The sequence below is a fragment of the Phyllostomus discolor genome, chromosome 5, assembly GCF_004126475.2.
Source record: "Phyllostomus discolor isolate MPI-MPIP mPhyDis1 chromosome 5, mPhyDis1.pri.v3, whole genome shotgun sequence".
Classification (NCBI taxonomy): Eukaryota; Metazoa; Chordata; class Mammalia; order Chiroptera; family Phyllostomidae; genus Phyllostomus; species Phyllostomus discolor.
This window is the reverse complement of record NC_040907.2, coordinates 13,784,617-13,807,478: the sequence shown is the minus strand read 5'-3', so window position 1 is coordinate 13,807,478 and position 22,862 is coordinate 13,784,617. Positions and strand designations below refer to the sequence as shown.

Here is a 22,862-nt window from a genome sequence, read left to right as displayed (position 1 = left end):
AGTTATGGCAGAGAACATTCAAGGGTGATCAAGAGCGTCTTAAAAAATGTATGTTGGCAATGCTGAAACTCAGTACAGTTGAGTTTCAGTACAGTTGAAACTGTACTGAGATTAACAGGAATACTAATTAAGGAACAGACTTTTGGCAAAACGGCACAGCAAGTTGATGTTAAGTGGACCTTTTCTCCCACAGAGAAGGTGGATAAAATAAAACAAACAAACAAAAAAAAATGCTTCAAAAATACATAGTCAGAGCCCTGGCTGGCGTAGCTCAGTGGATTGAGTGCGGGCTGGGAACCAAAGTGTCCCAGGTTCGATTCCCAGCCAGGGTACATTCCTGGGTTGCAGGCCATACCCCCCAGCAACCGCACATTGATGTTTCTCTCTCTCCCTCTCTCTCTCTCCCTCTCTCTCTCCCTCCCTCCCTACCCTCTCTAAAAATAAATAAATAAAATCTTAAAAAAAAAAATCTTAAAAAAAAAAATACATAGTCAGTCTAAAAAAAAAAGAAAGAAAGAAAAAGAGAGAGGAAAAAAAAGAACTCCGGAGGCGCCTGAAATGAAAGAGATATCAAAACCAAAGCCAAAACAGCAAAGGGAAGCTGAGACCTTGCTGGTCCCCGGGGGTTTCCAGCCCCACCCAGGCCCTGGGCTTGGAGGAGAAAGCACTGATGGCCTCGAGGAGACTGGAAATACAGCTTCAGGCAGATGGAGGCGGGGGAGTTGGAACCCAGATGCTCGCACAAAGAGCCTCAATCGCCTACCCCTCCTTGAAATTTGGTCTGAAAACTCTCTGCTCACTGATTCAGCGAACAGCAATAAAGGTTGCAAATTACCGAGGCCTTGAGTAGGGGAAAAGGCACCTGAAAGAAATCTAAAGTGAAGGCCTATGCCATAGAGGTGTAAAATCCAAATTTACCCCCTCTATCATCCAGGAATCTTGAGCTGAAAATTTAATATAAAAACTGGTCTCTGACATGCCACAGAAAAAAATCAGGATTACTTTCATAACCCTAGGCACGGACTCACACAGGGAGAAAGAAAAACACAGAGAAGAACTCGGTATTACAACCGTATGAGGAAACGTGAGTGTGAAAGTAAATCCACAAAAACTGACAGTAGGAAATGTCAGAGCGGATCTTTGAAATGGGGGCAGGGAAACTTCTTACACCAAAAGTTGTGAGAGAGAGAGAGAGAGAGAGAAAGGGAAAAGGCTCAATTTGACTATATCGATTACTAAAGGTTTCTGTCAAAAGAACTCTGCAGACACAATTAACAGACAAATGGACAAATGGTACAACTAGCAGAAAATATCTGCAAAGTTCAAAGGCAACAAGGAATCAGTATCTAGAATGCTTAAGGAGTTCCTGCAAGTGTTAGGAACCAAACTGCAATCCAAGCTGGGGGTGGGAATCGGGCAATGCCATAACTGGGCGATTCGGAGGAGAAGCTCACCTCACTGGTAACGACGACGGTAACAGTAGTGGCTGTGATGGCATCTAACACATATTGTGATGTTTGTCCTGTTCGGGAAGTGCACTATACACTTTACATACAGGAGCTCATTTGATCCTCTTACGAACCTGACAGGCAGAGGCCGTTACTATCCCCGTTTACTGGTGGGGAGACGAAGGCCCAGAGAGGTTGAGCGATTTCTCCAAGGTCTCACAGTCACATGTGGTGGACGTGGATTTGCATCCAGGGCACCACTGGTGGGGTACGACTTGATAGAGCTGGTCTGAAAAAGCATTCTGGTAATATTTAGTTAAATTTTCTGTGCACACACATATGTGCTTTAAGACCCAGGACTCACACTCCTAGATATATAGCCTGGAAAAATTCTCGCATAAGGAAACATGGCCAGAAGCGCCACTGGAGCGTTGCCTGTGGCAGCAGGGAGATGAGAGGCGACTGAGACGCCCGTCACTGAAAGAATGTAAGGAGGTGAGCAGGATGTGTGTCATGGAATATAGTGCGCTGCAAAGAAGCAACCAGTAGCTATTCATACCAAAACATGGATAGATCGCAGACACCCAGAGCTGCGTGAACACATGAGAATGAGAAGGAGACCTAGAGCATGCCATCATTTACATACGTGAGCCAAAAATACGCATGCAAAACAATGCCACTTAGCACATAAAGTGACATATGTGGCCAAAGACATTTTATCAAACACATAAGACTGGGTGCCTATAGCGGGAAGAAACAGGAGAAGGGGTTGGGGGTAAGGGAGAAAAATTAAAATCAAACAAGAGGGACCCTGCCCAGATAGATAAAGGAGGCTCCCTGCACCGCCCCAAAATGTCAAAAGATAAAAAGTCACATGAGGAAATGAATCACCGAGGAAGAAAAGAGCATTCCCAAGAACTGAAAATCATAAATACTACAGAATACTGTGAAAAGTGCTAAAATTGCTTCATTTTAATAAACAGGAAGAATAAAGGAAGGCCATATGAAAAACAAAATAATGTGAAAAAACAATAGACAGATGTGAAAGAAACTTTTAGGAATAAAAATTACGTCACCAAAATTCATCCATTGATGAACTAAATAGGTTAGATGTAGCTAAAGAGAAAATTAGTGGCTAGGAAGAGAAGCCTGAGAAAATTATTTGGAAGGTAGCAGAGTTGAAAAAGCAGAAATATTAGAGGTTAGGCAACATCGAAGACAGAACAAGAAGGTTACTGTCAGGATGGGCAGGGTAGGACAAGTGGGCATCTAGTTACAATTAGCATTTTGGACTACAAATATGGCCACCGTTTGGACTACAAGTAATATGGCAACTGAACTCTGACCCAGAAGAGGTGACTGACATCAGACCAGGAGCCACCAATGCTAAGTTGCTTCTTTGTTCACCAAGACCCAATCCTTGGCTCCCGCGGGAAGTCCAGCCATATAAAACTCCCAGCCTTTCCCTTCTCCTGCGCGGTCTTTTCTTAGCCCCTTCTCCGGGCGGGGGGGCGGGGAAAACGTCGCCCGGGAGCACAAACTTCCACAATAAAGCTCACCTGCCTGTTTCCATGGCTAATTGGCTGCTTATTTCCTCGGCGGGGTCTAAGAAAACCTTACAGTTACACATGCATCTAATGGGCATTCCAGATAGAGACACTGGAGAACATGTGGGAAAAGCAATTCGAAGCTATAATTTCTGAGAATTTTCTAGAATTAAAGAGACATGAGTCTTTAAAATGAACACTTCAAAATATTAACAACGCAGGGGAAAAAACTGTAATAAATCCAAGAAACAATACATTACTTACCAGAGAATGACAATTAGACTAACTTCTCATTAAAAAAACAAATATCAGAAGAATGTGGAATAAGTTTTCAAATAATAAAGAAAATAACAATCAAGTATCTATATCCAGTTTGAAATAAAATCATCTGTAGACAAAGATAAGAGACCCACAGACTGTCAATGAAAGAGTTACCATAAGGAGGAAATTGAATCAGAAAGAAGGAATAGAATGCAAAAGAAATAAAAGCAAGTAGCAAGCAAAAGAAACTGCTGGCCACGCCCACTGGAACAGTTAGAATCAGGAAGACCAATAACACCGAACGCAGGTGAAGAGGGGGCGGGACTAGAGCTCTCACATGAGCCGGTGGGAATACACAAGGTTTCCCATAGTAAAGAATTAACTACTGATAGAGGCAACAACATGGATAAATCTTAAAAGTACAATGTTAAGGCAACGCCAGACACAAAAGAGCACATACTACATGACAGTTTACAGGTGATAGAAACACAGGCAAAACTCACCTGTGGTGATAAAAATCGGACAGTGGCTGTGGAGGGTGCGGGGGTCGTGCGGGGAAGGGACCTGAACAGACACGCAAAGGACCTTTCTGGGGAAAGGAAACTGTTCTCCATCTTACCTTGGGTGGTCATTAAAGAGTCGATTATTTGTTAAAAACTTAAAACAGAAAACTTAAGCTCAATGTACGGCATGTTAATTATATCTCAATAAAGAGGAAATGAAGAAACGTGTTGGCATACCTAAAACGCACTGTTTAAACACGGGTATGAGGAGCAGAGGTTAGAAACAGTGTAGAATGATGATGACCCCAGCACCTGCCACTTACTGAAGGCCTGCCACGTGCGGGCACTGCTCTAAATGCTTCACTTGTACTAACTCATTTAACCCCCCTTTTTAAGAAAAGATGTTATTTATTTATTTTTAGAGAAAGGGAAAGGGAAGGAGAAAGAGAGGGAGAGAAACATCAACGTGTGGTTGCCTCTTGCGTGCCCCCACCAGGGACCTGGCCTGCAACCCAGGCATGTGCCCTGACTGGGAATCGAACTAGCAATGACCCTTTGCTTTGCAGTCTGGCACTCAATCCACTGAGCCACACCAGCCAGGGCTCATTTTAACAGCTTTGTGAAGCAGGAGCTCCTATTACCCCCATTTTATAGGTAAGAAAACTAGGGCACGGAGAGGTTACACTTACCCAGGGTTACACAGCCTGTGTGTGGCAGAGTTAGGGTCCAAACTCAGGCAATCTGGCTCTGAGGTGCTGAAGACTCCACTGCCTCCCTGAAATGAAAAATCAACAACATGGAAGACGGAAGGAGGGAAACTAACTAGACTTAGGGTAATCCACGGTCAAGGGGGTGACAAAAATAATGATTAACTTTAACCTCTGTTAAGTGATGTATGTATGTTAATAGGTAAGGATAAAAGGGAATAGAAGCTAAATAAATATTTGCAAATAAGAGAAAAGGGAATAAAGAAAATGTGATCAAGCAATAGCAGGCGGGAAAAGGGAAAAAGGAAGGCAAAAAAAGGTGTGGTAAATAGAAAACAACTTAAGAGGGTAGAAATAAGTCCAAATGTATTAGTAATTACAGATTTTTATAAAAGCAGATTCAACTTTCTTGTTAAAGGCAGAGAGATTCTCTGACTGGATTTTTTTTAGAAAATGAGGGGAAAAAACTCCAGCTTTATGTTGCTTACAAGAGAATTAGTGTGTGGGCGTGTTTACACTTAAAGCAGTGCCTAATATGTCTACAACGCTGCATGTGTTAGCTGTTATTACTACTACCAAGAGAAGCTGTGAATCATCCTCATTAAATAGTGTTGAAACCAGCCATCTGATATGGCAGCTGAGTACCTATCTGTAAACAAACAAACTATATCATCTTTGCAGACCACTTTCAGGTACAGACTACTGTTATTAAATAAATCTAATGTACAATCATGAGGGATACACTAGTGATTTGTGGGTTGCTGAAATATACCATAGAGGCTAAACTATACTTTGCTGATCTCACGACTAAAATGTGAAAGCCTCTAACATGGATTTTACTTAGTTTACCCCTCACTTCCTTAGCAAGGAAGTTAAATGGAGGAGAGAGAATACAGCTCTAGATATAATGGCACAACAGTATGCTTCTCAAAGTTAAGAAACTATAGTGTAAACACCGAGTGTTGGAAATCTCCAAGGGAACCCTGTAGACTCTCACACAGAGGCAACCTAAATCATGTTATTAAGCACTTAGTGAAATTGCTAGGCTTGGGAAAATTGTCAAAGTTCCCAGGGGAAGAACATTTAAGCAACAAAAGAGCACTAGAATGATGAACGTTCCTCAAAGGAACAATATTAAAGCCTCAAGAAAAGACTAGACAGATGTAGAATCAAGATCCTCACAAGAAAGAACTTAATGGTTGAACCGAGTGCTGCATAGCGATCCAGAATGCAAATGGGGCATCAACACAAAGGAAATCTAGGCCGGCTTTCTAAAAGGAGCAGGAAGAATGTATATCTTATCTTATCTTATCTATAATTTTATTCTATCTACTTCCAAAAACAGACTCAAAGTTTGAAGATTCTGTAAGTTATAAAGAAACAACAATCACATACAGAAGAAAAGCCAGAAAATGCAAAAGTAAGAACTAAAGTCACAGTTGGTAGAAAATACGGAATCCCTTTAATGAACAAAAAGAAATATAAAAACTTGCAGTTTCGATATGGACTGCTTAACTAAACAAAACAGATGTTCTGAAATCCACAACTGCTGGACGTCCTTAGCAGCGGCCTCCGCCGCCACTCCTGGAGAGGCCCTTTTCTGCACCTCGGGAACTGGGTCTGCGATTCTCCAGTCACGGTCCTTACTTTCCCGTAAGTCAGCAATCCACACGTCAACCAATGATTACTCATGGGCAGACTGCCTGGGATTTACTCAGCACGTTGCCAGGTGCCGGGTGTAAGCCAAGTGAAATATAAAACAAGACTTTTGTCCACAGAGAGTCTGTAGTCAAGTTGACCCTACACTGGAATGATAGAAAAACAGAACTCTTAAAAGACTCCATCCACAAGAGACAGGAAGAGGAAAAGTGGGGGAACAAATCAATCCCAGGGAGTGGCAAGGAAAAGGAAAGGGCTGGAGCGGGTCAGTGGAAGTTGGGGGCCATTTCAACAGGCAAGGGTGGAAAGGGGAAGAACTACAGGCAGAGGGAGAACCTGGTTCCCCAGGAGGACACTCGGCGGGCGTGCGTGCTGAAGGCAGTGTGCGTGCACAGAACCCACGCTGTGCCCTGCCTTGGAAAGGCATCCAACAAGTACTCGCCTTGTTGTCATTCCGGACACTGGGCTGGCTAGGGTGGGTCTCCAAAGGCTCGCATGGAACAAGGAAGTGTGGAGCACAAGGCTGCCTAGGTTAGGGAGGCCGGACAGTGAGCAGAGGAAGGAGCTTCTGGAATTGAAACAACACAGTTAAAGCAGAGCTCTACCAGGGACAGGCGGGATGGACGAATGAGGGAAGGTGACCAGCAATGAGAAAGAAGAACAGGCATCTTACGTGCACTGTCTACCACCAAACAACTGGAGTCCCAAGGAGCAGAGGCCGGCCCCACCTCTGCCTGCATTTCCGTATGCCAGTATTCAAGAGATAAAAGCCATTCTAATACTTGGCCAAGGGTCCTCTCTTCCAGTCCCCTTAACAAGTCCCGACTCTCCCTGTGGAACACCTACCTCAGGGTCTAAGACATCTCTTTATGGTCTGGCTTGATGCTGCCTTAGCTGCTTAAAGGTTGTTTGTTTGTTTGTTGTGTACCGTCCCTGTTAGCTGAATAAATTTTTTACGTCTATCTTGGTGCCTGGGCTCTGCTGGAACCCGAAAGCTGGGAGGGACCTGGCCGAGCCCTGTTCATCGCTTTCAGCAAACACAAGTTCATTACTTTATCTATCACGCACTCCTCTGATGACCGAGTGACCTTAGCCCACGCCCTCCCTTTGCCAGGGAGGAAACTGAGGTCCTGAGAGGCAGCGGGCTCTTTGATCCGAGTCAGCTTTAACCCCGTGGCTGTTCAGCGTCTCACAAACAACCAGAGTCAGGTAAAATAACAAGCACTCGCAACATAATTAGACCAAAGATCACACATTCAGAGACAAGAAATGAGGCATTTGCTACACACAAAAAGATGATTTAAAATGTAAGGTATGTAAGGAATCAGCTAAGTTAAAAGAGAACCAGTAGCAATTATTTCTGAGAACGCAAGGAAGATTGGCGAGGTTAGAAAAGGGTGACTGTAGCTTTTAGCAGGCCCAGATTTCTCAAGTTCAAAAGCAGCTGTCATCTGGTCTCTTCTCGTACACTGAGGGCATGAAAGGCAGCAATTTATAGTGTAAGGGATGGAGATTTTTGTGTCAGATACTCCCGGGTTTACATATGTACAGTCATTGTTATTTCTAATGCTATCATCGCTACCACTACCATTCCGTCCCAAATGCGGGTCTGCTACTGTCCCAGCCCCTGGGAGCTGCGGCGGCACCCGAATGACCTCTGTGCTTTCCCCTGAGGCACATCCTGGTCACTGGGACCTCCAGGGAGCCAGGACAGCGCTCAGGAACTCCATTACTGCAGTCTCAAGTGGTTGAGTCAGGCATAAAATGCACCTCTGGGGATTGTGGAGGGGGCTCTATGGCAGAAGCCGAGGAGGGACGATGCTACAGGGATAATGCCTCGCTTACACACCGGGATTTGCGTCTCACCATCCCAGTTATTCTCACTTTACAGAAGAAGACTAAGGCTCAGAGATGCCCAGTGCCTTATGGGCCATGGAGTTAATAAGAGGTAGAAAAAAAAGCCCAGGTCTCAACCCTCAAGCCATGGTTCTTTCCTTTGTAATGCCGAGGCCTCAGTGGAGGCCAAGACTTAGCTGCCACTTCCGCAGAGAATTCTCCCTTCCAAGAGCTCAGCAGCCATTAAGGAACAGAGCTGTCAACTCTGGGTCACTTAACAAGCGTGCTTCCAGCCTCACCCCGAGGGACTGGTCAGAGAGCCGACCACATGCTCTGCCGCGCTGGCGCGGGAGACCGAGTTTGCTCAATTACTAATTCACGTCTCACCACAGGGTGAGTCCTAACGACATGCTGCTCTCTCTTCATTTTCTACCAAATCGTACTAGGATACTAAATAACCGCTAATAAAAGCTACTAATAATTAAGTGCCTTGTTATGTCTCTAAGAACTTTTCACATGTCACCTCCTTTAACACTAACAACCTGGCAAGACAGTCAAGCCCAATTTAAACCAAGTCCTGACGGTGAGGAGGTTAAGGAACAGGCACAAGGCCACACAGCGAACCCGTCGAGGGGGGAACTGAGATTCTGATCCGGCGGGCTGGGCCTTAGGCGCATGCCCTCCATCCACCAGAATGCCTTCTCGAACTTCAATGTGCACTCTAAGAATCACTTGGGGATCTTGCCAAGGAAAAGATTCTGATCCAGGAGTTCTGGGACGGGGCTTGAATTCTGCATTCCTAATAAGCTCCAGGTGATGTGAATGCTGTTGGTTCAAGAAACCCTCTCTGAGTCACAAAGGACTACGACATTATCTGTTCTCAAATCTCAGTTTTTCTCATCTAATTATGACATCATGTGTTAAGCAACCGTTCACTTCTGAAAAGTAATGAGTCATCCTCAGATCTTTCCTTTTCCACCTGCCCTTGGCTCCAGCCTGAAAAACCAACTCTGAAATAGCTTTGGGAATAAAACCTACGAAATATGGAGGGTTCCAACAACCAGGCCCCATGGCCTGGCACCAACCCACACTCCTGTAAAATGCATTTCAGCAACCCAGTCTTCCAGGACTAAGCCCGGTTCCCTCGCTGCTGCCAATGAGACTAGAGGTCAAAATGCTCCCAATCCAGGGTCAAGTGGTCCCCTGAGCTCGGCTAAGCCTTGGCAGGGCACCGGGTGGTACAGCCAAACAGTAAATGTATGAAACGGATACAGTGAAGACAGCCTGGCTCACGCCACTGCATGTAACCCACTGTGACGGCCTCTTTCAGCTACTGTGCCACCAGTCTCCCCCACAGAACCACACCTCTCCACTCATCTTCCACAGCCTCCTACCCAGATCCCCTGCAAATGCTATTAAATAGCACTTCAAGGCCTGTATTCTTAGTACAAAGTCTAAAATTAAGGCTCTGTATTATGTGTTGCCTTGACATTCTGTAAAATCAGGAAGGCCTCAAAGCGCTTCATCACAAACTCCAGCACCTGCTCTGCTCCCACGGAGGAGGTCCTGTGGCCAAACAATCTCTCCTATCGAAGGGACCAGCGTAGTTCCTGCTTTTCCCGGAGCACTGGGATTTAGTACCCTCACAGGCCCCCAATTTTTCAAATAAACCAATCACATCCACTCTGGCTGGTGTGGCTCGGTTGGTTGGGCGTCATCCTGTAAGCTGAGAGGTCGCAGGTTCGAATCCTGAAGGTCAGAGCACAAGCCTGGGTTGTGGGTTTAGTCCCCAGTTGGGACGCATGCAAGAGCTGGCTGATAGATGTTTCTCTCCCTCTTGTTCTCCCTCCCTTCCCCCCTCTCTGGAATCCGTAAGAGAAAAATAATAAAGAAATATAAATAAATGGTCACATGCTCTGGCAGGAACCAGAGGGCACTCAGTCCTCTTAGTACTGCAAAGCCTGCCTCCCACAGCCCCTGGCCCGCCGCTCCTGAGTGCAGTCACACGCGGCCTGGCACGGCGGGCTGCCCTCCTCTGGGGCCGGGTATGTGTGTGCCTAGTAAACAGCTGTCAGTCTCTTCCGTCCAGGGTCCTGTGTTGTGTGTTCAGCCATAACCTGGGGCAAGAATGCTTCCCTTACCAACGGGGTGAAAGGGAGGTCGTTAAAACTCGTTTTCTGCCCAGTCTACTGGTCTCTGCTCTTTTTCATGACCTGGAATCGCCTGACTGCATTGGTACGATCGGCAACCACTCTGTGACGGCAACGGTGTCCAGCACCGTGTTGATCTCAGTCCTGCACTTTCCATCCAATTCCCCCACCCTCCCTATGAGGCAGATACGATGATCATTCCCAATGTGCAGGTGCGGAAACTAGTTTCTAACAAGGCTGTGCAACTTGCCCAAGGCTCACTGCTAATGAATTGGGCAGAGCTCAGCTGCAGATCCACCTGGCTCTTAATTACCACCTTAGCCTTGACAGGATGCCCGGGCTCACTGCCGCCACTCCTTGCCGCCACTCCTTGTCGCCACTCCCAGGCAGAGACGTGCTGCCGGACGGCCTGCCAGAGCACCTGCGTCCAAGGCACCTGGTCTCTTCTGCTGACCTCGGCTGGAAGGCGGCTGGAGAGGCGTGTCTGGGAAAGGGCGCTTGTGGGACAGGCCGGCAGGCCGGCTGGACGCCGAGAGACTTCCCTCCTGGCTGGGCTTAGGGTCTGGTTTGGTGGTCGACCTCGCAGACACAAAAACCCTATCCTGCAGAAGTCTCACAGTTAACTGGACTTGGGAGATTAGACAATACTGTCTAAATTCATAAGAACTATTGTAGAAATCAGGAAGTCAATTTATTAGTTCACTCACTAGTGAAATATGCCTACTCCTTGCAGTCATTGGTATAAATAAATACATAAATAAATAAATAATCAAAAGAGCAAGCAAGCAGCTAGGTCAAGTATCATCAGGGAGCTTTTTAAGAATCACAGAAGCACCCTGGCTGGTGTGGCTCAGGGGACTGGGTATCGGTTATGATTCCCTGTCAGGGCACATGTCTGGGTTGTGGGCCAGGTCCTTAGTGCGGCACGTGCAAGAGGCAACTGATGGATGATTCTCTCACACACAGATGTTTCTCTCCCTCTCTTTCCCCCTCCCTTCCCCTCTGTCTAAAAAGATAAATAAAATATTTTTATAAAAAGAACCACAGAGGAGGCTGTATGCTCCATTTACTGGAAGCTTGGTGCATCTGTCCTGGCCTTGTAAGTAAACGCCTGGCCCCCAGGCTTGGCAGATGCAGTCCGAGGGGTCAGCACCCTGTATGGGCAGCACCAGCTGCCATTCTGTATTGTCACCTCCATCACCGAACTCCTGGACTCCTCTGTGGCTCCGGTCTCTCGGTACAGTTGGACTCAGCTTTGTCCTTGAGGTAACCTTGTGCAGGCACCTAACAGCAGTGACCGTGTGCTGATTTTTCAGTCTTTCTCTGGGAATGCAAAGAGCAGCCTCCTGTCACTCCCGCCCACGGGCCGAGCTGCCGGTGCTCCGACCACCCATCCCATCCGCAGCAGACTGGACTGGAGCCGGCTGGGAAAGTGAGGGCAAGCACAGAGGGCTGAGCCTCTTGTACGTAACGCAGGTCTCTGGGCTATAACCAGCGATTTCATTCAAAGCCTGAAACTCACTGCAAATTAGCAGGCGATACAAAGAACTTCTGAAATCACCTGGTCTGATCCCCAAATTTAGTAGAGGAGAAACTGAAGTGTTGAAAAGTCAAGTGTTTTTAAGACTTTCCTGTTAACGAAGGACAGAAATGAGACTCCCCCTGTTACCCACGTCTGAGCTACATATTCTAAGTGGAAAGCAATGAGGAAGACATCTGGAAGGGGGGAAGACAGACAATGTGGAGGGTTAGGGTAGCAACCGAACAGCGTGTAGCTAACATTCACTAAGATTTATTGTATCCCAGACACCGGTGCCAAGAACTTTGCATGGGTGGTCTTATATAATTTTTATAAAACCTGTAAGGCAGTTACTATTATTAACTCCACTTTCAACTGAGAAAGTGGAGGCCTGGAGAGATTAAATGACTCGCCCCAAATCCCAAAGCCAGTGAGTGGCAGCGTCGGTAAATGAGCCCACGCTGTCTACCCTGGAGCTGGAACCTCCACCACTGTCCATTGCCCAGGCCTGAGAATTTAAAAAGCAGTTAAGCCCTTGATCCTAGAGTCTTTCTCCTCCTTTTTTAGTAACTTCTTTGTTCAGAGGCACTGCACAGACACACAGTAAGTGAAGTGATTTTTAAGGAAGAGCAGAAGACATTACAGAGGACTTACATTTTCTGGGCTACAGGAGGCGGCACTTCTCAAGCCCTTGACTTATCCAAGGCCACACAGCTGGGAACAGTGCCGCTGGGGGGGGGGGGGGGGTGGCGTGAGGGCCACACAGCCCCAGCACGACTCCCGGGCCCAACCTCCCAGCCTCGTCGGTGGACAGTGTGTCCGGCAGATCTCTACTGAGCTCAGCCGAGTGCCCTTCACTGAGGTTCGACACTGCACGGAGCAGAAGCTCCGCATGATCCCTGCTCTCGGGGAGTTTATGCCACAGCTAGAAAGAAGAGACCACTTTGAGCTTAAAACCCTTCCTTTCTTGTACCTTTGTAGTCAGGGAGCGGGAGCACCGACGAGACTGGGAACCCCCAGCTCCCTGCATTGCTGCCCTTTTACACGCTCAGCTCGCCCAGCCCCGGGACACCTGTGTGCACACTTCACAGATGAACTCCAGTCTCCTCTCCTCCCAGTGCCGTAAGCGTCTTTTGTCTTTGAAGACACGGGACTTGGTTTCATCTCTATCCTTCTGTTATCCATCACCAGGGAGTGTGACAAGAGGGTTAACTCAAGAAACTGAAAACAAAGTCTTTAAATTTGGGAAAGAGCCTATGGGATTCTATAGTATTTGCTCACAAATGTTCAAAGGAAGACATGGAAAATTTCATCCTCAACAATTTGCTGCCTGGGAAAAAACGTCCAGAGCTCTAGAAGCCAATTAGTCTGCTGTGTTGGACTTTGACCTTAGAAGGTCTGCCCCTGTTTGAAACCGACTGGAACTGAGGGCGGCCGAGAGCAGAGTGCGGCTACAGGGCCAGCTGGCATCTGGGCGGCCAAACTTAACGACGGCCAGGGCTTCGGAGCAACGCCCAGAAGCCAGAGCGCCGCCACAGCGGTCTAGGGGCTAAACACAGAAGAGCAGCAAATTTCACTGTCACTCAAACCCGTAAGGTCCTACCGTGTTCCTCACACCACCTTAGGAGGTGGGAACTCAAAACAACGGCCGAGCTCACGGCACCGGAAAATAAACCAGCCAAGCTGGGCCCGCTCCCCTCTTCCTCCATCAGCCCGAGACAGCTCACATGGGGCCTCAGTGCCGGCCTGCCCCCAAGCACACACGGCCCCCCAAGACTGGACCCCCAAGACCGACGTGGACACTGCAACAGGGTGGGCAGTTCTAGGTTAGGCGGCCCGGGGTCATTCGCAGGGGTCAGACTACGCTCATACTCACCGTTCTAGACTGTCACTGAGACAGAAGTCTCACCCTGGCCAGTGTGGCTCAGTTGGTTGGAGCACCATCGTGTAGACGAAAGGTCATGGGTTTGATTCCTGGTCAGGGCACATACCCAGGTTGCAAGTTCAATCCTCAGTTAGGGCACGTACAATAAGGTGGCCAAATCAATGTTTCTCTCTCATGTCGATGTTTATTTTTCTGTTTCTCTCTCTCTCCCCCCACCTCTCCCTCTCCCTCTAAAAGCAATGAAAAAATGTCCTCTGGTGAGGATTAAAAAGTAAAAATAAAAAACATAAAATAAAATATAAAAGTGAAACTGTATATGTACTAGAAGAAAACATTAATGAATTCCTCATAAATTGAGAGTGAGGCAAACTTTCTTACTCAAAATCTGAAGTAATGATTACACTGTGAGACTGATAGATGTAACTATGTAAAGGTGTGAAACCTCCGTACGACAATGAAACATGCAACGTTAGGCAGATGACAAACTGGAAAAATATTTTTGCAACTTATGTTGCAGACACTGGGCAGATATCCTGTATCTCAAAAAAGGAGAAAATCCATTTAGACTATGTTGATGCGTATTTCCTACCTAACAGACTGGCAAAAGCCTGCAACTCTGACAGCAAGACTCAAGAGGAGAGAAAAAGAGCGGGGGGGCATGAAATAAATCCCTCTGTGAATGTACCTTGTTATACTGCTTCGATGTGGGAACCATGTAAATGGTTAACATAATTAGAAACCAAAATTAGATTTTTAAAAGCAAGTTTTTAAAGTTTAAAACAAATGAACCTGTTTATCATATTTATCAAGTTGGTGGCATGGCCACACGGAGAAAATACTTACAAGGGAGTTTAGGACAGTATCTGACCGTACATCTCAAGTAGCACACAGTCTCAGCGCAAAGGAACCACGGAGAACTAAAGCAACATTCAGAAAGCTAATGGTCAGTGCAGATAATGGCATCGCTACTGGCCTGGTCAGTAACATGGCCAGGGAACCCAGCAGCCTCAAAGCCCCAGAGTGTGGCTCACTTGTCCCACAAGGGCGACCCACTGAGTGCTGACCACAGCTCTAGCAGAAGGGCGAGCGGGGCAGGGAGAACAGCACAGCCAGGAGCTCGAGGGCAGCGCACGCCCAGCAGGGACGGCACTACCCTGAGGGCCGGCAGCCTTCCCGGAGCTGCAGCGCAGGCCCGACACGCTCAGACCTGTGCTTCATGCAGCTCCCTGACTGCAGGGACGAGACGTACCGGAGAAGAAGGAAGCTGGAAGCCAGCTGGCCAACGAGGGGGTTGCTGCAGTGACCCAGGACAAGGGATTACAGTAGTTTGAACCCAAAGAGAAAGGGGACACCCAGCAGGCTTACAGCCTACAGAAATGTGTGCTCTCTGTGGGTGGGGAGAGGAAGGAGGGTGGTGGGCCCAGGGAAGGGCAAGAACATGGGAAGACCCCCAGGTTTCTGCCTTTGGCAACTCTGCGGAGCCGTTCACGGAGACCAGGGGCTGAGGAGAAGTACCAGACGGGGACGAATGGCGAGTCCACTGCTGCCAGAGCCCCCGGCGGCATCCTGCGGAGTTAGGGGGGCCAAGGAGCCGAAGGAGTCCAGAAGGAGGCTCCAGCCGGCAGGCGGCTCACCCAGAGAGCGGAGGGACGGAAGGAACTGCGGGCTCAGACTGCTCCTGCAGTGGTCTCTCGGAGTCAGAACAGGATCTCTATTATTTGTCCCAGAACCAGACTCTGGGCTGTCGCGATCACCGACCGGCAGTGACCGCGGAACGCTGCGGATGGCTTGTTGAAACGCGAGAAAGGCACACACAGAGACAACCAGGTCCTGTGGGGAAGTAGGAACAGAATGGCCACTCTCTCTGGTGGAGAGAGCGCCCCGTTCCCCTGGAGAGGCTTTCTATTGGTTTCGTTTGCATAAGAATTCAGGTAAAGCTCATTACTCATTGCTAGGAAGTAAGGATCAAACAATAGATAACAAGGAAGTCTGAGGGCCTATTTTGAGTCAGGGTCAAAGAGCTGTAAAAAACTTTGAGGAACAAACTCACTTCTTCCCTGGACCCTCATCATTCAACTGAGAGTATTCTAAACAAAGCAGGTTTCACAGGATTTTACATATTCTTTCTTAGACCTGATCACCCCGGGGAAACTGCCCTTTCCAGCACAGGGCTGCACCACCCTGTCATTGTTTCAGGCTTAGGTGGAGCAAGGGGACTAAGGCAACCAAGAGATAAGGAGATTTTCTCCCAGATGTTGAGGACTCAGGCTATGTCAAAGCCAAGGGGAGAGGGTCCATCACCCCCTTTTGCTGTAGCCCCCAAAGTCCTTTCTTGGGGGCCTCCCACGTGATCATGCCTGTCTTAGATCATTCCCCCCTTGGGGAATCTTACCCGTCATTGGCTAACCGACCAAGCATTGGGGTTCAGTTATGAATGAAGCAGCAGAAGCAGTGCTCCTGCCAGGGAGATAAGCTTTTGTCTCCTTGCTGGCTTATGGTCCAAGGCCACTCCCTCAGCCTTAGCCTTGGCGGGGGTTACAGCTTCTGATACCAGGCAGGGCGGTCCCCAACACTGGGCCTTTGGCAGCGGCCAAGCATCCAAACACCCACAGACGTCGGGCAGACGTCAAACCTCCCATGTTTAAATGTACGCAACTAACTGTTAAGTATTGTGTGGGCCAACAAACTCTGCCCACAGTTTTCTCTTGAGGTGCCATTTTTACAAAATAGCCTAAGAAAGATTTAAAAGGTATTTCCTTCCTTTTATTTCCCTGCAAGTACTAATAAAATAAAAAATCACATCTATGAATTGACTTTCCCAGAGGTCCCAGTAGAAGGGAGGTTCTGAAATAAGCTTGCTTTCAGAGGAAAGCCCTCTGCTCTCCTGGGCGTGGAGGGGCCCAGACAGACACAGGACAGCCCCCACTCCCCTCCCCCTCCCTCTACTGCTCTGTCTCTGCCGCCTGGAGTCCGTCCCTCTCCTCCTCCTCTTTCCCACTTAACCGCCCTCCCCAGACTCCGAGGAACTGAATCCATCTGTCAGGAGCTGATGCCTAGAGCCAAGAATCAGGCTTCTACGATGCTTCCCTCCACCTGTCGGAAGACACAAATACGGTGTCTGCTAACAAGGTTGCCAAGATGATCGCCCCCATTTCACCAGTCTCATGCAGAACAGGGGCACTGGAGGGCCTCTAAGGGATTTCTGAAGCACCTCATTGGGTAAATGTCTCTATTACAGACGACCATTCAGCTACGCTTAACCGCTTCGTGCAGGAAACGAGGCCTGGAAAACTAGTTTCAAAACTCTGAGATCAAGGCCACGCAACAGTAGAAAACTGTTTTCAGGCGGAGTCTCACTATTACTGTGATTTGGTGATGTGACGTTTCATTGTTGGCTCTGCAGCCTTTGATGGGTCAAGGACCGAGATCTGATTAACACAATGGGCTCTCTCCCCCCAGAAAAATGACATTCACAAAATTTCCAGGGGAAGTTCAAGGGTTCATGGATCCCAGATTAGATCCCTGCTTTATGTGGACCCGCTATGACACACTGACTTCATCTAAGGAAATGGAGCACCATTTTGAGGGTCTGACAACATGCTCTGGAGGCTAATGACACTGGGGAAGTGTAGTGTGCTAGCTTTCTTTCCTTACCCTTCCCTCCCACGATGCCTGCAGGAGCCTCAGAACTGTGTGTTCTCTGCAAATGAAATGCTGCACCACCCTCTGCACAGCTTCTTAAAAAGTAACAATCTCTTCTCTGAATTTAAATGTCCTTAATATTTACTTTTTCCTTGATGTCGTTATAGCTTGCTTTCTCCACATGATCAAGATGATGACTTTAGAAGGCAAGCTACTGGAGACCCAGAAACCGTATGTCCCCATTCACTGTCCCTGTAGAAATCAAAGAGCTCACTCTCTCGAAGAGCTGAAAGAGGCCGAGGGGTCACTGCCTGCCCCTGGGGCGCTGGTACAGGCAGGGCTCCAGGAGGGTAATGTAAATACTCAGTATGAGGCAACAGGGCATTCCGATTTGTTTTTCAATCTATTTTATTTCCGTTCAAAGCACCGTTGCCAACAGATAGGCCAAGAAAACAAGCCACACTTTGGTTATACTTAGTCTTTCCCCAACCTCCAAAAGCAGCTGAATATTGCCAAAGCGTGGCTCTTTTTTCCTGTGCTGCCTGTCTGCCAGGATGCTTTGAACTGAAATAAAACAGACCGAAAAACAAATCAGTGTGCCCTCGCTCTGCCTGCAGTTTTACATTATCCTTCAAAGCACCTACTCTTTACTGCAGCCCAGCAGACACAAATCACAGAGCACAACTGCAATACTTTAAACGCCCGGGCCCACCCACACCTAAAATAGCAGTTTGGTTCGGGGCTTGTTGTTGAACATCGCATGGACGTGCCACTCCCTGTCCAGTTGTGCTGTGTGCCATTTGCTGGGCTGGATTACTACATCTTCCGACGATATGAGCCATCTGGTTCCTGGACACACTTTAAAGCAAAACTTGACATCGCTGATCTTACACAGGTTGCTCGATTTATTACTGCCTCTGTAATTTTTCACGTTCATGAGCCCAAACATCGTATTATTTTCACCTATTTAAAGAGTCTGCTACTTGCTTTAAAGCATTCAATGCCCTGCTTTGACTAGGCAGGACATTAAAAATAATGCAACAATATTTTGAAACTTTTAGAGGAAACCCCGAATCATTTGCAAACAGATTTTGAAATGACCACAAACTAGAATCTGAAGCCTGTTATTTCCATAGAATGCCTTAAGAAAATGCAAATACATGTAATGGAGGAACACAAATAGTTTTGAGCTTAAAGCACTAAAATTATTTTTTTAAAATGCTCTGAATAGAAAGTTGTACAATTTGGCTGGAAAAACATTACATCCTCACTAGAAAAGTTCAACTCTTAAAGACATGAAGAAAAAATAAGATCTGTTCCCCTTCCTGCTCCCCAAAGACAGAAATACACACGGTTACCTTCAATTTTGTCTGCAACACACTTCTGGATTTTTGTTACTATTAAGCATTTTAAATAAGTTTCCATTTGGGACCCAACTTGGTTAGTTTCCTCTGACTGGAATTCAGCAACATATGTAACAAGAAAACCCAGAACGTGTTACATTTTCTAGAATCTAATCCACACAATATAGCTCTTTGAAAAGGTACTGCTGTCCACAGCTGTCCACATCTGTCGGGTTGGACCACTAATCTGTAACTGACCCTTGAGCCTGCAGCTCCGTCAGCGGCGCAGCCAGGTTCAGGGCCCGGGACTCAGCACACAGGACTGAACCACAGCACAGTCACCCACTTCTTCCAGTGCTCCAGCTTCTCACCCCCTCCCAGGCTCCAAACCTGCTGAAAAGTTCTCCCCAATTCTCCCCCTTTCCCCTTCTTGCAGGACTGGATTCTTGTCACTCGACAATTTTCAGTTTAAACCACCTCTCTTGCCTTCCAAGGCCATCTTCATAAAAAGAGCCTCTCAGGTTAGCACTATCTTCTTCCCTTAACAGCGGTTGCAACAATTTGGAATAAACTTTGCTACTTCTTTACTGGCTCAGACAACATGTTGTAGGTCCACCTTGCTCACTTGGTAAGCACAGGGTCTAAGCACAATGGTGCCTGGCTCACAGCAGGCACTCAAATATTTACTCAAGAATAGCCTGGATTTGTTTATTTAGTATTTACCAGATGACTGGTTATGAGTACTGGCTAGCAGTGATACAAGAACAGGCAAAGTGTGGCTCCTGCCCTTGAGGCCCCACGTTGGTAGAAAAGATAAACAAATGTTACGATACAGGGTGGTGAGTGTGATCAGTTTAGGTTCAGATCCAGCTCCCTTATGCATTTGCTATGTAACCCTGGACATCTCTCATCGCTGAGTCTCAATGTCTTCATCTCTAAAATGAGAGTACCAGTGCTACCTATGTCATAGTGGTGGTGTGAAGATTACATGATGATCCACATAAATCAAGCACATAGTGTCAATCAGGCTCAAAGAGCTCTCTTGGCACACAGGAATCACTCAATAAATATTAACTACGAACTTATTATTATGATGCTATGGCAGCTGTATTTGAAATTATCCTTGTTTATTTGTATACCATCTGTCCAGCCTCTATAGAATTAAAATTCCGTGGAAAAACAAAGATCACATTGACCTTTCTCACCATTGCACTTACAGAAATTTGAATCATTCCTAGTATACAGTAGGTGCTCAACAAATACTGAAGGATTCGCGAATGCATGCATGCTAGCATAGGGTTCTGAAAGCATTTGTTAAACTTGGGATGAATAGCTAGGTTTGGGAACTACTGCCAGACATGAAAGGCATCTAAATTAGAAAGTGGAGTGTGGCAGAAGTGTGATGATTTCGCCAAGTAGAGAGCGATTTCACTTCGGGGTTATAATTAAATCTCCATAAACCACACAAAGATTGGATACAACTCTGAGGCAGAACCAACAGCCCCAGGTTGACAGACTTGAAAGATGGCAGTGAGAAGTATGCCAAAGGTCACCAGGAAGGGGGCTTGCAGGGACCAGCTCAACTTGCCAGACCAATGATCTGGGCCACACCCATGATCTGGGCCACACCCTGAAACAGTTTAACCACTCAGAATCAAGAATTCCTCCTCTTAAATAGAAACATGGCCACCTGCTCATAAAGTGTTGTGAGCCCAAAAATGCTGCGTCTGAATAAATTAACCACCTGACTTCTTGTAGAAGCGGATGGATGGTATTATTGTTATTTAAAGTAGGGGAAACAATTCCCACTTTGAACAAATCATTAAGACCACAGGAGGTAATGGAAGTCAAGAGTGTTTTGTCAAAAAGCCCAGGTGCACAGGACAGTTGCGACCGGAGTTTCCCATTACATGGGACGGGACCAGAGGAATCGCTGGACCGCACTGACCCAGTCTACTTGTGCCTAGGGGAGGAGTCGGCACTCTTTCTGTGAAGGGCGTTCTTTTCAGCTTCCCGGGCCCAGCAATCATTGCCGAGCAACACACTCAACTACCCTACTCTGTCCTAGTAGCATGGAAGCAGCCACAGACTACATCAACAATGAGCACGGCTGTGTTCCAATAAAACTCCACTTATGGACTCCAGAATTTGACTGCATACAACCATCGCAATTCAAAAATGTAAAAACCATTCTTAGTTCCCCGCAGACGAAATCGGGAGGGGGAGGTGAGGGGATGGATTTGGCCCAAGGCCAGACTGCCTTGTCTAGTGCAGGGACTTGGCGGGAGAGGGGGATGAGACTGCGAGTAGCCGCAGCGAGAGGCCGAGAGGCCAACGATCCCACCACGATGAGAAGCAGGAGGTGCGGGGCTAGGGCAGGCCCCGGGCGAAGAGAAGGCCCCGCAGGGGGCAGTATCCCAGCCGCAGCCTTTCTCCTAGGGAGTCTAACGCCCAGCCCGCGCTCCGAGTGTAGGCCGCCCCTGGGAGTCCGCGTCCCAGGGCGAGGGACGGCTGGAACTGGGCAGAGCCCTGCGGTGTTCGCCACGCGGAAGGGTCTCTGTGATCCCCTCATTTGGGGCGCCTCCAGGGCCTCAGCTATAAAAAGGGTCTCCACGTGGAGTCCCAGCCCCGTTTCTATGGTTACCTGTTCAGCACCGATTCAAACTGCCGTTCTTTATTGACAGCGCCATAGAGAACACGAACACTCCTGCCCGAAGGGAACAATAAAGATTTCTCCATTCAACAGCACCAGAGACGCCACGAGGCGGCCATCTTGAGGCCAGCGCGGAAGGGACAGAAGTGGTAAGGCAGAGGCCCGGCTTGCCCAGCGCACCGTAGTCACGTGCTAGGGGCGGGCCTCTAGGGGGAGGGACCTGCGTCACGCACAAGCTCTCCGCCAATACCAGGACGCTGGGGCCAGCTGGCGGCTGGCCTCGCCTCTGACACCTGACCCTTAGTTTCCACTCCTTTCCTCACCCCACGCTCCCTTACGAAAGTTCTAATCGAGTTACACTGTTTCTCTCTAAGGTAGCTCTGGAGTAAGGATCTTATTTCAAAGAATGGCAGACAGGTAGACACAAAAAATTTCTCTTCATTTTTCCAAAACATCACGTTCACATGCAATGCGGAGATGTGACCCGAGGCTCGTACCCAGACGTATTCTCATTGGTGGAGAGGCTTGACACCGCTCAGACGTGATACGCTAACCTAGCCGTATCGACCAATCATGGTGTCTTGAAGGCATTTGGGTCCCACCCCCCCCTTCCTCCCAGTTTTAGTATTTGGGGTTTCAAAGGGAAAGTATTCACAGCCTGTTCGTTTACTCAATTTCTTACCTTGTCGCACACTATGCGTTCCACGTTGAAGCTCCTCTTGCCATCCTCACGTAAACAGATGAAGTCAGATCCAGACAGTGTCAGACTAATTAAATCATATCAGCGCTGACCCACTGAACTTCACTCTGTCACTCTGTCACTGACGCGCAGCCAATTTTGCTGTCACTGTCAGTCATGCCGCTCAGTTCCAGTTGTCTCAGTACAATGCCCAGTTCCCTCTGTGGTTACAGCTATTACCTCCACAGTGTCAATATTCAGTCGTTTTGAGAGCTGTCATTGTGAGCCTGAGTCCCACTCCATCACCGTTGTTAGTCACAAATTCAATTCACCAGAGGAAATGCTGCATTGTTGCTGCGAATGGTCCATCATTTCTACTGTCACTGTCCGAAACGCTAACACTTTCAAAGACCACAAACTTCAAACAGTTTTGTACAACATAGCACTTGGACTGTGTGCCCAGCTGTCACCCTCTTGGTTGTCTTCACTGTGATTGTCACTCACCTACTCTCACTGCCACCAATATTTAGCAGGGCCCCACTGGGTTACGCAGCTGTCCTTGTTACTACCCAATTAGTCACTTTCACTATTATGCTCACCCATCACTGTCACATTCAGGGGCAGATTTACTGTGGCTGACATTCAGTCACTTTTGTAGTCACTGGAGTCACACACAGCTGTTGTGTCTCCTAGTCATTTATTTCCGCTACCACTGTGTTCTCCTCTAGTGAGAGCCCTCAATATAGGGTCGCCAGATTTAGCAAACAACCCAACACCTACAATGTTTCTTGGCGCATAGTAAGTGCTCAAGAAATAGTTGTCAAGTTAATAGATTGAAAAAACAGTATTACTCTAATATACTGTAGATGGCTGTGGATGGCTTGAGGCTTATCAGTCTCAAACGACACGAATGACTTCGCAGGCAGAGTCTGTCCTCCCTCTTCTACGTGCCCAGGCTCTGCATCCTGTCAGGACTAAGAGAGGTAGCCGCTATGCCTACACTGAATTCCTGGGGCCATGGTCACACAGA

At 47.6% G+C, this 22,862-nt stretch overlaps 1 protein-coding gene across 1 annotated transcript in view; it reads right to left on the bottom strand.

The window, feature by feature from the left end:
* Positions 1-21,325, bottom strand: part of ZBTB40 (zinc finger and BTB domain containing 40) — a 65,327-nt gene extending 44,002 nt beyond the window's left edge. Inside the window, exons 1-2 of the mRNA XM_028513500.2 lie at positions 21,145-21,325; positions 4,449-4,534 (exon numbers count right to left, since the gene is read on the bottom strand). The gene's annotated coding sequence lies outside the window, so the exon portion shown is untranslated. The remainder of the gene's footprint in view (positions 1-4,448; positions 4,535-21,144) is intronic.
* Positions 21,326-22,862: the final 1,537 nt, after the last annotated feature.